The sequence below is a fragment of the Salmo salar genome, chromosome 11, assembly GCF_965601325.2.
Source record: "Salmo salar chromosome 11, fSalSal1, whole genome shotgun sequence".
NCBI classification, from domain to species: domain Eukaryota; kingdom Metazoa; phylum Chordata; class Actinopteri; order Salmoniformes; family Salmonidae; genus Salmo; species Salmo salar.
Window position 1 is genome coordinate 23146787 of NC_138301.1, and position 15446 is coordinate 23162232.

A 15446-nucleotide genomic window follows, 5' to 3' on the forward strand; every position below is an offset into this window, starting at 1 on the left:
TTATGGGTTACAATTAAGTACCTTACTGTGATTGTTTTCAATTAAAATGGTTAAAAATAAATGAAGGTGTGGCTGTGGTGCGTCTACTAATACGCCATATTCTGACCTTGACTTAATTCCCTCATAGGAAACAATGGATAATGTCGAGCAACCAGTCGGTTCGAAGTGGGACATCTAATACATTTTTTCCTGATAGAATTTTACCTTATGATTGCTGGAGACAAATGTGAAACCAGTCATGATGCAGCAAACTGAAGTACATCAACATATCACGGTAGGCACCATCAGCACCATCAGTTATACCCACAGACATTTCTAGCTGTCACTTTAGTGTTTGTTTCCTTACATTTTGCATCATTCCATTGCATCGTCAGTTTACCTTTCTTTTCTCTGTCACGTTCCTGTGGTTGTTCCTGAGGATCGCTAGCAATAGTGGATCATACAGTATTAGTCTAACTTATTGGGACATGTAGCCTATTTGAATCATTATGGAACACAGACCATATGTAGCAGTTTAAACCTGAAGCCTGGCACAGGGTTCAGGACAACTGGACATTTGTCCTCACAATTCCATGATTAATGAGGATTACTAGGGGTTATTTATAGGACTACTGTTCAACCCTTATTGTACACTTTTCTCACCTTCCAATATTTCCTGGCTTGAACAATTGAATATGTCAACTTTCAGGACAAGTCAAACCACTGTATTTTTGATTCACCAATATATTTCGCACTAAAGGCTCTCCAAACCTGTTTTTTTATTCATAAAAATGTCATAACCCTAAATAATATATAAGATCAATTTTCAATCTACCAATTTGTGCTGAAAAGGAGACGAATATATGTGTATTTACATGGCTTTCTTTCATTGATCCCTAATATTCTGAACCGTTCTGTCCATATATTCTAGTCTGTCGAGAAAATTCTTATTAAAGGTACAACAAATTTAAAGGGATGGCTTTAAATAAATGTAATGAAAACCCTATCGAATGAAAACTTCACAAGAAAATCTGTTGGCCAGAAAGTTGGAGGCTAGTCAGTGGTTGAATTACATTTATTCAGCTTGCGCAAGGGAACCACATCTGCAAAGCTGGTTAAGTAGACCTACCTGTCAAAGGCATCTGCATGTTTCTCAGCCGAAGCATTTCGGAAGACGTCATGCATATATTATGATAACATTTTGTGACGTTTTTGTTCGTTTTTTACTTTTTTCGGCTGTTCAGGCACCTGCCATTTTTTCTAGAGGCAAGCCAAAGTTCGGAGCCGAAGTCTATGCCCCTTCACTGGTGATTAGTCAACAGTAGGGATTTGTCAATAAAGTATTTGTTGTCATTCAATAAGACATGACTAGTTTTCTTACAGATTTTTTCATTGAGAAATACTGCACCAAACATCTTAGTTAGATGTAAAATTGGGCGACTAATATCTCCTCAACAAATATGTCAAAATGAATGACAGATTCCTTTAGTTATTTTAGATTAATTCTGACTTTTGAGGAAGCATATATTGGCTATGGGTTCAAGCAAAGGTATTTTAAGGGAGTATGCAAGAACACTCTGAAAGGTAAGTTTGAATACCAACTACTGAGAAGTGCATAAGAAAGGCACGCGTAGGAAAGGTGTACATTTCCTAAGTCTGAATTGGGTCCTAATTTACAGCCTTGTGATGTCACCAGGCAGGCCAAAACTCCATCCCACTAAAACAGGCTGAAATTCAGGCAATTCTAATTTTCGCAATTTCACAGTATTCTTCCACCCTCATAGTGTGGAGTATATATAAAACACTGGAAAATCTAGTTTTCGACTGCACTGAGCCTTTAATCAATCAGATGTTTTATATGAATAAAGACTTGCTAAAGTGCCAAAATTCAGCATTTTGACATGTCCCTCTGTGCACTCTCTGTGACTTCTAGGAAGATTTTAACCCAATTAACCCCAACATTTCTGCAAGTTTTCACCATCATTGTAAAGTTATTTTGTTGCTTTGACAAAGTCATTCCTAAAGATTATTATTTGTTTCATGTGATTAGTGATTAATTTACGTATGCCCCTCATTTTAAAGCTGCAATATGCAACTTTTTGGAAGTACTAACCAAATTCACATAGAAATGTGAGTTATACATCTTTCATTCTCATTGAAAGCAAGTCTTAGAAGCGGTAGATATGCTCTATGTGCACTATTTCTATGCTTTCCCATTCTCTGCATCTTTTCCTTTCGGTTTTGCACAGCAGCTTCAAACATATCATAACCGCCATTGATAAAAGACAGTACTGTGCAGCCATCTTCTTCGACCTGGCCAAGGCTTTCGACTCTGTCAATCACCGCATTCTTAACAGCAGACTCAATAGCCTTGGCTTCTCAAATGACTGCCTCGCCTGGTTCACCAACTCCTTCTCAGATAGAGTTCAGTGTGTCAAATGGGAGGGCCTGTTGTAACGGACCTCTGGCAATCTCTATGGGGGTGCCACAGGGTTCAATTCTCGGGCCGACTCTTTTCTCTGTATATTCAACGATGTCGCTCTTGTTGCTGGTGATTCTCTGATCCACCTCTACGCAGACGACACCATTCTGTATACATCTGTCCCTTCTTTGGACACTGTGCTAACAAACCTCCAAACGAGCTAGCATCACTACTCTGGACGGTTCTGACTTAGAATATGTGGACAACTACAAATACCTAGGTTTCTGGTTAGACTGTAAACTCTCCTTCCAGACTCACATTAAGCATCTCCAATCCAAAATAAAATCTAGAATCGGCTTCCTCTTTCGCTACAAAGCCTCCTTCACTCATGCTGCCAAACTGACTATCCTACCGATCCTTGACTTCGGCGATGTCATTTACAAAATAGCCTCCAACACTCTACTCAGCAAACTGGATGTAGTCTATCACAGTGCCATCCGTTTTGTCACCAAAGCCCCACATACTACCCACTACTGCGACCTGTATGCTCTCGTTGGCTGGCCCTCACTACATATTCGTCGCCAAACCCACTGGCTCTAGGTCATCTATAAGTCTTTGCTAGGTAAAGCCCCGCCTTATCTCAGCTCACTGGTCACCATAGCAACACCCACTCGTAGCACACGCTCCTGCAGGTATATTTCACTGGTCATCCCCAAGGCTAACACTTCCTTTGGCCACCTTTCTTTCCAGTTCTCTGCTGCCAATGACTGGAACGAATTTGCAAAAATCACTGAAGTTGGAGTCTTATATCTCCCTCTCTAACTTTATTAAGCATCGGCTGTCAGAACAGCTTACCAATCACTGTACCTGTACACAGCCAATCTGTAAATAGCACACCCAACTACCTCATCCCCATATTATTACTTACCCTCTTGCTCTTTTGCACCCCAGTATCTCTACTTGCACATCATCATCTGCACATCTATCACTCCAGTGTTAATGCTAAGTTGTAATTATTTCGCCTCTATGGCCTATTTATTGCCTTACCTCCCTACTCTTCTACATTTGCACACACTGTACATAGATGTGTCTATTGTGTTATTGACTGTACGTTTATTTATGTGTAAATCTGACTAACTAATCAATCACAGAATTACATAAACACACACACAATAGTTATACATTGGTTACTGACATGATACACTGAAAAGTCCCTAGTGGGCTAAGCCGATATGACGGCTTGGTAGACAAAGGACAGGGGTGGGGCCAGCTCAGGAGCGGGAAACTCAGAGTGGACCCACATACATATACTACACTCATGGAAATACTTATCCTTTGAACATGAACAACCGCTCACATATTTGCGAGTGTATGCCTTTGTTGTCCCTCTCTGCAATCGCCGGTCCGTCTGCTGGATAGATTGTCAACAGAAAGTCTCTGGTTTGTTTTTGTCACACTGCTTTGCTTTATCTTGGCCAGGTCGCAGTTGACAATAAGAACTTGTTCTCAACTGGCCTACCTGGTTAAATAAAGGTGAAATAAAAATAAATAAGTAAATAAAACAATGATTCTCTACATCATAGATTGCTTGTTGTCTCACATAAACTGAAAATATGTAAACTATTAGAATTTTAGCAAACAGGAAATGGCAGAGCGATTTCTGCATATTGCACCTTTAATAGGCACTTACCTTTAAAACCTCTTGAGATGGGAAAAGCAGTTAAACTTCTCAGAAGGCACAGAATTGGTGGAACGACCCAGATTATTTTGCTACCTTTATTATTAGGCTGAACATTAGTGACTGACAGCTATCACAGCTTTTTGACATGGGAAATTGGAAAATATATTTGTCCCTCTATTTACTTTTTGAATCTTAATAAACCAGAATTATTTACTTTAAAAATGTAATATAAATACTCAAGCCCCCTAATTTTTATCTCATTATTTATTTGTGATTTATTTTTAATTAAAACATTCAGTCATTATTCATATTTTAACTGATTCTCAATGAGAATTTGGAAACATACAGTACCAGTCAAAAGTTTGCACACACTTACTCATTCAAGGGTTTTTCTTTATTTTTACTATTTTCTACATTGTAGGATAATAGTGGACATCAAAACTATGAAATAACACATATGGAATTATGTACTAACCAAAAAAGTGTTAAACAAATCAAAACGTATTTTAGATTTTAGATTCATCAAAGTAGCCACCCTTTGCCAAGATGACAGATTTGCACACTCTTGGCATTCTCTCAACCAGCTTCATGAGGTAGTCACCTGGAATGCATTTCAATTAACAGGTGTGCATTGTTAAAAGTTAATTTGGGGAATTTCTTTCCTTCTTAATGTGTTTGAGCCAATCAGTTGTGTTGTGACAAGGTAAGGGTGGTATACAGAAGATAGTCCATATTATGGCAAGAACAGCTCAAATAAGCCAAGAGAAATGACTTTAAGACATGAAGGTCAGTCAATTCGGAAAATTTCAAGAACTTTAAAAGTATCTTCAAATGCAGTTGCAAAAACCATCAAGCGCTATGATGAACTGGCAGTCATGAGGACCGCCACAGGAAAGGAAGACCCAGAGTTACCTCTGCTGCAGAGGATAAGTTTATTATAGTTAACTGCACCTCAGATTGCAGCCCAAATAAATGCTTCACAGAGTTCAATTAACAGACACATCTCAACATCAACTGTTCAGAGGAGACTGCATGAATCAGGCCTTTGATGGCAGAATTGCTGTAAAGAAACCACTACTAAAGGACACCAATAATAAGAAGAGAATTGCTTGGGCCAGGAAACACGCGCAATGGACATTAGACCGATGGAAATCTGTCCTTTGGTCTGATGAATCCAAATTTGAGATTTTTTGGTTCCAACTGCCATGTCTTTGTGAGACTCAGAGTAGGTGAATGGATGATCTCCGCATGTGTGGTTCCCACTGTGAAGCATGGAGGAGGAGGTGTAATGATGTGGGGTGCTTTGCTGGTGACACTGTCTGTGATTTGTTTTGAATTCAAGGCACACTTAACCTGCATGGCTACCACAGCATTCTGCAGTAATACACCATCCCATCTGGTTTGTGCTTAGTGAGACTATCTTCTGTTTTTCACACCTCCAGGCTTTGTATGGGCTGTTTGACCAAGAAGGAGAGTGATGGAGTGCTGCATTAGATGATCTGGCCTCCACAATCACCCATCCTCAACCCAATTGAGATGGTCTGGGATGAGTTGGACCGCAGAGTGAAGATAAAGCAGCCAACATGTGCTCAGCATATGTGGAAACTCCTTCAAGACTGTTGAAAAGCATTCCAGGTGAAGCTGGTTGAGAGAATGCCAGAGTGTGCAAAGCTGTCATCAAGGCAATGTCACGACTCCCGCCTAAGTCGGCCCCTCTCCTTGTTCGGGCGGCGTTCGGCGGTCGACGTCACCGGCATACTAGTTGCCACCGATCGATGTTTCACTGTTTGTTTGGTTTTGTCTTTATTGTGTACACCTGTTTTTGATTTTGCTAATTATGTTCATTATTTAACCTCTGCATTTCCTGTTTGTCTTGTCGGTGATTGTTTCCTGTTTTGTGTGTAGTTGGAGGTGTTTCTCCAAACTATGTATTTTCCTATGAGAAGATTTATTGATATTTTTAGTAAACACGTTTGTTTACATTTATCCCTGTGTCCTGCGCCTGACTCCTCTACTTCTCTAAAGAAAACCATTACAGGCAAAAGGTGGCTACTTTGAAGAATCTAAAATCTAAAATATATTTTGATTTGTTTAACACTTTTTTGGTAACTGATGTCTTCACTATTATTCTACAATGTAGAAAATAGTAAAAATAAAGAAAAACCTTTGAATGAGTAGATGTGTCCAAACCTTTGACTCTACTATATATATATATATATATATATTTTTTTTTAACATATATTTAACCCCTTTTGGGGGTAGGCATAAACTACTTTCATACTTCCATTCTTTTAAACCAGTAGAGCAAAACGGAGAACACCATCATGTTTGTGAGAATCTCTGTTTTCCATAGAGTGGTTTGTAGGTCACGTTTTCGTGAGAAGACCAATTTTCTGAAAAACATGCTCTTGCTCTGCCATTTTTGTGCGACTTCATTCACAAGTACATTTTTTGGGGGCATACTTTCGGAACAATCTGTTGAAAGCTATTGGAGCAATACATTTTGGGCAATGGTGTTCTACACTGCCTTTTTTGAGTCCCATATTTTTTTATATAAAAAATAAACGCGCTAACAACCCAATATTGTTAATCAACCAGGTTGTCACCGAAATACTTATAGTATAATAGTAGCCTTACATTTTTATTACATTTTAATTAATGCCAGTGCTGTTTTCTATGCTTGCTTTCGTTTAATACTTTGGGATACTGGTGCTATGTCGGATTTTATGAGGGCTAGCAGTTAGGAGTAAAAGCTGCATTTTTCTGTTTTTTTTGTGGTATCGGTAAAGGTATTTGATTGGGGAATGGGGCTACATTTTCATGATGGGAAATTAATTCATCAATAAATATGGGAAAACAGAAGATCTGCAAACAAATCTGTTTGGTTTAAATTCCGCTGGTGCAGCTACATGGTATTTGCACCTGTAACGAGTCTGAACTATGATCAATTAAGCCATATCAATGCAGTTAAACAGGTTCATGTAAAATAATAAATTATGTTAGCTTTCATGATGATTATTACGGTTGGGTCAATCGTTTTATATACTTAGGCTATTGTAACAAGGCATATGCCAGCATTGCAGACCTACAGTCTCTGCCCAGAGGAATACTAGGATTTCATGACAATGGCCATTAGAGTTCACTTTGCCACGTATGAGCCCTGGTTAGAGTCCCTGTTGCAGCATTCACTTTATTCCGCTACATTTGTGGCAGCGTTGGGATCACATCCAGCTCACATCTAGTTATGTTATCTAGTGGTGGGAAGCATTCTGTTTTTCCACATTGTGTTGGGTGTAATTACATTGATATATCTAGTGAACAATGGATAAGCAACAATTGGCGTGACAGATAGAAGTAGTCACTACAGGTGTGATCAAGCCTTACATCCATGTTGCCTGAAGCTGAATGGAAAGTGCTATGCCCTGACCAGTTATTCAGAAGAAAATCCTCTGTGACTGTCTAATTTACATACCAGTGTGGAAGCAAAACAAACACATTCTACACATTTACAAAGTACCAGTTATTGCAACCATGGTGTTCTGTTGTTACTGAAGCTTATACATCTAATAACCTGACAATGATCCACATCATATGGGTAGACAAATAATGTAAGTGTGTTACGCAGCAAAACACAAGTAAGCTTTTTTTAGGATAAAAAACAGTAATATGAATCACTGTTAATCCATCCTGTTCTGATCTAATGAGATGGATGTATGATTTCCTACAGCCTAGAATCAAGGCCTTTCCCAGTCATGAAGGACAAAGCTAGGCCCCTCTTATATTCAGACCCATTCCTTTTTACACATTTTGTTACGTTTCAGCCTTATTCTAAAATGTGTTAAATACATTTTTTCCTCATCAATCTACACACAATACCCCATAATACCCCATTCATTTTTGCAAATTTATTAAAACAAAATAACAGAAATTCCTTATTTACATAAGTATTCAGACCCTTTGCTATGAGACTCGAAATTGAGCTCAGGTGCATCCAGTTTCCATTGATCATCCTTGAGATAATTCTACAACTTGATTGGAGTCCACCTGTGGTAAATTCAATTGATTGGACATGATTTGCAAAGGCACACACCTGTCTATATCAGGTCCCACAGTTTACATTGCATGTCAGAGCAAAAAAACAAGCCATGAGACAAAGAAATTGTCCGTAGAGCTCCGAGACATGATTGTGTCGAGGCACAGATCTGGGGAAAGGTACCAAAACATGTCTGCAGCATTGAAGGTCCACAAGAACACAGTGGCCTCCGTCACTCTTAAATGGAAGAAGTTTGGAACCACCAAGACTCTTACTAGAGCTGGCCGCCTGGCCAAACTGAGTAATCGGGGGAGAAGGGCCTTGGTCAGGGAGGTGACCAAGAACCCAATAGTCACTCTGACAGAGCTCCAGAGTTCCTCTGTAGAAATGGTAGAACCTTCCAGAAGGACAACCATCTCTGCACCACCAGTCAGGCCTTCATGGTGGAGTGGCCAGACGAAAGCCACTCCTCAGTAAAAGGCACATGACAGCCCGCTTGGAGTTTGAGAAAAGGCACCTAAAGGACTCTCAGGCCATGAAAAACAAGATTTTTCTGGTCTGATGAAACCAAGATGGAACTATTTGGCCTGAATGCCAAGCGGGACGTCTGGAGGAAACCAAGCACCATCCCTACAGTGAAGCATGGTTGTGGCAGCATCATGCTGTGGGGATGTTTTTCAACGGCAGGGACTGGGAGACTAGTCAGGATCAAGGGAAAGATGAACAGAGCAAAGTAGAGATCCTTGATAAAACCTGCACCAAAGCGCTCAGGACCTCAGACTGGGTCGAAGGTTCACCTTGCAACAGGACAACAACCCTAAACACACAGCCAAGACAACGCAGGAGTGGCTTCTCTGTAGAGAAGAATGGGAGAAACTCTCCAACTACAGGTGTAGCATCTTACCCAAGAAGACTTGAGACTGTAAACGCTGTCAAAGGTGCTTCAACAAAGTACTGAGTAAAGGGTCTGAACACTTAAGTAAATATGATATTTCACTTTAAAATTTTTAATACATTTGCAAAATTTCCAAAAGCCTGTTATTGCTTTGTCATTATGGGGTATTGTGTGTTGATTGATGAGGGGGAAAAATATTGAATCCATTTTAGAATAAGACTGTAACGTAACAAAATGTGGAAAAAGTCAAGGGGTCTGAATACTTTCCAAAATGCACTGTATCTTGTGTCATTATTATAGGGCTGAGAAACCCACAGCCGAATGGTTTCAGACTGAACATTTCACACCATTTATTTACGGGGAGAAATGTACTTTTTATAACAGGTAGTGTCCATTTATTTATGGTAGTGTGATGATTAATTATTGCTTTCCTCAGTGGAAATACAGAATATGTATAAAAATACCAAATATACCAAAGGCTAAATCAAGTAGAGATGTACGACTATTTAACTATGTTAATCATTACTGAAACACACAAACTGCAAACATTTAATCAGTTTAAGATCATGAATACATAATAACTAGATACAAATATTTTCTTACAAAAGTCAAGAGTTGACTATAACATGAATACAAACAAAGTGTATACAGTTGAAGTTGGAAGTTTACATACACTTAGGTTAGAGTCATTAAAACTCGTTTTTCAACCACTCCAAAAATTTCTTGTTAACAAACTATAGTTTGGCAAGTCGGTTAGGACATCTACTTTGCGCATGACACAAGTAATTTTTCCAACAATTGTTTACAGACAGATTATTTCACTTATAACTCACTGTATCACAATTCCAGTGGGTCAGAAGTTTACATACACTAAGTTGACTGTGCCTTTAAACAGCTTGGAAAATTGCAGAAAATGATGTCTTGGTTTTAGAAGCTTCTGATAGGCTAATTGACATCATTTGAGTCAATTGGAGGTGTACCTGTGGATGTATTTCAAGGCCTACCTTCAAACTCAGTGCCTCTTTGCTTGACATCATGGGAAAATCAAAAGAAATCAGCCAAGACCTCAGAAAAGAAAATGGTAGACCTCCACAAGTCTGGTTCATCCTTGGGGGCAATTTCCAAACACCTGAAGGTACCACATTCATCTGTACAAACAATAGTATGCAAGTATAAACACCATGGGACCATGGAGCCATCATACCGCTCAGGAAGGAGACGTGTTCTGTCTCTTAGAGATGAACGTACTTTAGTGCGAAAAGTGCAAATCAAACCCAGAACAACAGCAAAGGACCTTGTGAAGATGCCGTAGGAAACAGAAGTACAAAAGTAACTATTTCCACAGTAAAAACGAGTCCTATATCGACATAACCTGAAAGGCCGCTCAGCAAGGAAGAAGCCACTGCTCCAAAACTGCCATAAAAAAAGCCAGACTACGGTTTGCAACTGCACATGGGGACAAAGATCGTACTTTTTGGAGAAATGTCCTCTGGTCTGATGAAACAAAAATATAACTGTTTGTCCATAATGACAATCATTATGTTTGGAGGAAAAAAGGGGAGGCTTGCAAGCCGAAGCACCCCATCCCAACCGTGAAGCACGGGGGTGGCAGCATCATATTGTGGGGGTGCTTTGCTACAGGAGGGCATGGTGCACTTCACAAAATAGATGGCATCAAGAGGAAGGAAAATTATGTGGATATATTGAAGCAACATCTCAAGACATCAGTCAGGAAGTTAAAGCTTGGTCGCAAATGGGTCTTCCAAATGGACAATGAAACCCAAGCATACTTCCAAAGTTGCGGCAAAATAGCTTAAGGACAACAAAGTCAAGGTATTGGAGTGGCTATCACAAAGCCCTGACCTCAATCCTATAGAAAATTTGTGGGCAGAACTGAAAAAGCGTGTGCAAGCAAGGAGCCCTAAAAACCTGACTCAGTTACACCAGCTCTGTCAGGAGGAGTGGGCCAAAATCCACCCAACTTATTGTGGGAAGCTTGTGGAAGGCTCCCGAAACATTTGACCCAAGTTAAACAATTTAAAGGCAATGCTACCAAATACTAATTGACTGTATGTAAACTTCTGACCCACTGGGAATGTGATGAAAGAAATAAAAGCTGAAATAAATAATTCTCTCTACTATTACTCTGACATTTCACATTCTTAAAATAAAGTGGTGATTCTAACTGACCTAAGACATGGAATTTTTACTAGGATTAAATTTCAGGAATTGTGAAAAACTGAGTTTAATTGTATTTCGGCAAGGTGTATGTAACCTTCTGACTTCAACTGTATGTGTGTAAGTGTTCGTGTGCGTGTGTGTGTATTATGGTGTGTATTATAATTTCCCATCATGAAAATGTATCCCCATTTCCCAAATACCTTCATCGATACAAAAAACTATACAAAATAATGATCTATATTTTTTTCCAATCTGGCAACCGTCATACATTTCGACATAGCCTTGTATAAAATGCACTATGAAAGAAAGGGTGTAATGTACATGAAAAAATGGAGCCTTGTATTAAATACATTATGAAGAAAATTGTGTAATGTAGGCTCCACGAAATATGAAATGCGTTATGAAGAAAATCGTGTAGACCTACTGTTGCCTAAACGGAAAAAGGGCCATTCTGACTACAAGTGCACCAGTATCCCAAAGTATTAAGAGGATACAAGCATAGAAAACAGTATTGGCATTAATAAAATAAAAAAACTACGAAGGCTACTATTATATTCCAATTATTTCGGTGACAACCTGGTTGATTAACAATATTGGGTTGTTAACAAGTTATTTTAGAATTTTTATATAAGTGTGGGTCTAAAAATTTGGGGCAGTGTAGAACACCATTGCTCATCATGCATTGCTCTAATATCTTTCAAAAGATTTTTTCTGAAGTTTGGTCCCCAAAAAGGTATTTTCCTATGAATTAAGACGTAGTTTTTTGTTGTTGTCTTTTCACACAAAATGCACAAAATCTGCTGAAATACTGTGAGATTGTGTTGCCCTTCACCCTGGTGTATTAGATCTGTGTTTGTCTGATCCACCTCTATCCCCAGATAGATTAACTTCCTATTTATTAATTTCCTTATTTACAGTGTGGGTCAAGGAGTTAAGCGGCCGAGTGTGCCACCACACACAGAATATACGATCCTACATAAATCTACTGAGTAATGAGGCGGAGACGCCGGCATACCTGCCCCCCTCACCCCCTACCCTGCCCCCTGCCTGAGGTAATTCCTCTTATTAAGGGTGGTTTGGCATGGGGGGGGGGGGGGGGGCGTGTGGTTGGTTGGTTAGCTCTAGACTGTGGTTTTAGGGCTTGGGAAGACATGGAGAGGACAGAGGGGAGGTAGGGGGAGGCAAGGGGAAAGACAGGAGGTAGTGTTTAAGCCCTGTGTTTGGCCAGGAAAGCTTAGGGAGGCCCTCTGGGGTTGCCCTTTGCCTCTTTACAAATTGAGGGCTGTGCCGGCAGGCGCCAGGGCAGAGCGGAATGAGCCAGCCTTTGCTGACCTTCGACCCCGCCCCAGCCCCGGCGCAGCAGCACCCGTAACCCAGGAGACTGGAACGCTGACCTCTGGGGATCGCATTCCGCTGCTTCCTGGTCCGGTCCTGGTCCGAGCTGCAGGGGATTCAGCTGGCTCTGAGTGGCCATCATGATGCTGTGCTAATTAGATTGAAAGCAGACCACGCCGAAAACAAACAGCCTGATAACATTTAAGTTGGTCCAGTGGAGAGTGGTAATGAATAAAGCGATACGCTGATTTGGAGGAGACTGGCTAAATGACAGGACTGGAAGGATTTTGTTTCACAGATCCCAGGAATGATCTCGATCCCAGAGCATTTGGTACCCTAATCCGCGTTATTAAGCATGTGTCAAACGCAAACAAACCCTGGCTGAAACAAATCCTGGATCTGTGTGAGTAGCCGGTCCAATATCCAGGACCTGAGAACCAGGTAGTGTGGACATTTTTGACTGTTGTAAACAAGCCAGCTTGCTAACTTCATGTAGAATGTGCGTTTCGCAAATCGTACTCTGAACCGGTTATTGTCAGATCTTGTGAAAGTAAAAAGTATTTTGTAGAAATCTCACAAACCGAATTTCATGTGAAAACGCCCTAAACAAAAATGTTTGTGTTCTATTTGCTGGGAGATTTTAGCTATGACCATGATTGCCAGTTGTTGTATAGTATTCTAAAGACCTGTTTGAATATTTAAATATTTGAATGAATGAATGGATAAAATGTGCATCTACCCACGACCATATGACTATCTGGATGATGTCCTGAATATAGAGCTCTACATATGACTATCTCGATGAGGTCCTGAATATAGAGCTATACATATGACTATCTGGATGATGTCCTGAATATAGAGCTCTACATATTACTATCTCGATGAGGTCCTGAATATAGAGCTCTACATATGACTATCTGGATGATGTCCTGAATATAGAGCTATACATATGACTATCTGGATGAGGTCCTGAATATAGAGCTCTACATATGACTATCTGGATGAGGTCCTGAATATAGAGCTCTACATATGACTATCTGGATGATGTCCTGAATATAGAGCTCTACATATGACTATCTGCATGATGTCCTGAATATAGATCTTTACATATGACTATCTGGATGATGTCCTGAATATAGAGCTCTACATATGACTATCTCGATGAGGTCCTGAATATAGAGCTATACATATGACTATCTGGATGATGTCCTGAATATAGAGCTCTACATATGACTATCTGCATGATGTCCTGAATATAGATCTCTACATATGACTATCTGGATGATGTCCTGAATATAGAGCTATACATATGACTATCTCGATGAGGTCCTGAATATAGAGCTCTACATATGACTATCTGGATGATGTCCTGAATATAGAGCTCTACATATGACTATCTCGATGAGGTCCTGAATATAGAGCTCTACATATGACTATCTGGATGATGTCCTGAATATAGAGCTCTACATATGACTATCTGGATGATGTCCTGAATATAGAGCTCTACATATGACTATCTGGATGAGGTCCTGAATATAGAGCTATACATATGACTATCTGGATGATGTCCTGAATATAGAGCTCTACATATGACTATCTGGATGAGGTCCTGAATATAGAGCTATACATATGACTATCTGGATGATGTCCTGAATATAGAGCTCTACATATGACTATCTGGATGATGTCCTGAATATAGAGCTATACATATGACTATCTGCATGATGTCCTGAATATAGAGCTCTACATATGACTATCTCGATGAGGTCCTGAATATAGATCTCTACATATGACTATCTGGATGATGTCCTGAATATAGAGCTCTACATATGACTATCTCGATGAGGTCCTGAATATAGAGCACTAGAGAACTAACACGAGGCTCTAAATGGTTAATAAAATACATTCTGTTGTTATGCACTTGGAGCCATTCTGACATTTTGACATAGCAGTAATGTAATGTCAAACCTCAGAACTCAGCTTTCCGACCTGTATGGTAGTTTCTCAGGTATAATTACAAAAACATGCATACAGTACCGAGGGGGATCTCTCTTCTGTAAGCAACACCCAAATTACTATGAATTTAAAGAATCCTGGTTTTCGTTACACCTCAAAAGCCCTCCATCTCTCTCTCTCTCTCTCTCTCTCTCTCTCTCTCTCTCTCTCTCTCTCTGCCTCTCTCCCTTCATCTCTGGTTCCTTCCTTGTCTCTCTGTATACAGTGTGTGTAACTGGACCCCAGGGTTTCCACATAAGACTGAAGGACATCTGTCTGTAATGTAACATTTCCTAACATTTCATTCCAAGTGGGTAATTCCTGACTGCTCTCACCCTGTGAAAACAGATCAGTGCCCCCTCGCCCCTCCTCACCCCTGCGCCATCCTCTCTCCATCCCCTGCTGAAACTCTTTCTGTCTGCTGAAGTGTTTTCCACGCTCCTTGTTGGGGGGGGGCACGCTGCTCCCTGCAGAGCGCTGTTTAAACACCCCCCCCCCTCCTGAGCCCAGGGCATGCTGGGATGACTGGCCCACACAGGTTAACGGTAATTGCATCAGGAAGTGTGATCAGTATGGTTCAAGAGCTGCCTAATTCTATCAGCAGGCCGGGGCGAGAGGGAGAGGTACAGGAGGGAGAGAGAGGGGTACAGGAAGAGAAAAAGAGAGAGAGGGGTATGGAGACAGAGAGAGTGAGAGAGGGGGATACAGAGAAAGTGAGAAATCTAGAAAAAAAGAGAGGTAGGAATACATGAGTGAAGGCGTGGGGGCCGTGCGTATTTCTTAGGCTGGGAGGGATGGTCAGAGCTCATTAACCACAGGTGCGATTCATATTCCTGTCAGGGGAACTCAGCCCTCAGCGAGATGGGAACAATTAAAACGCCGGACGGCTTTTGAAAGGAAATGATTGATGTATAATGAGCCTTTA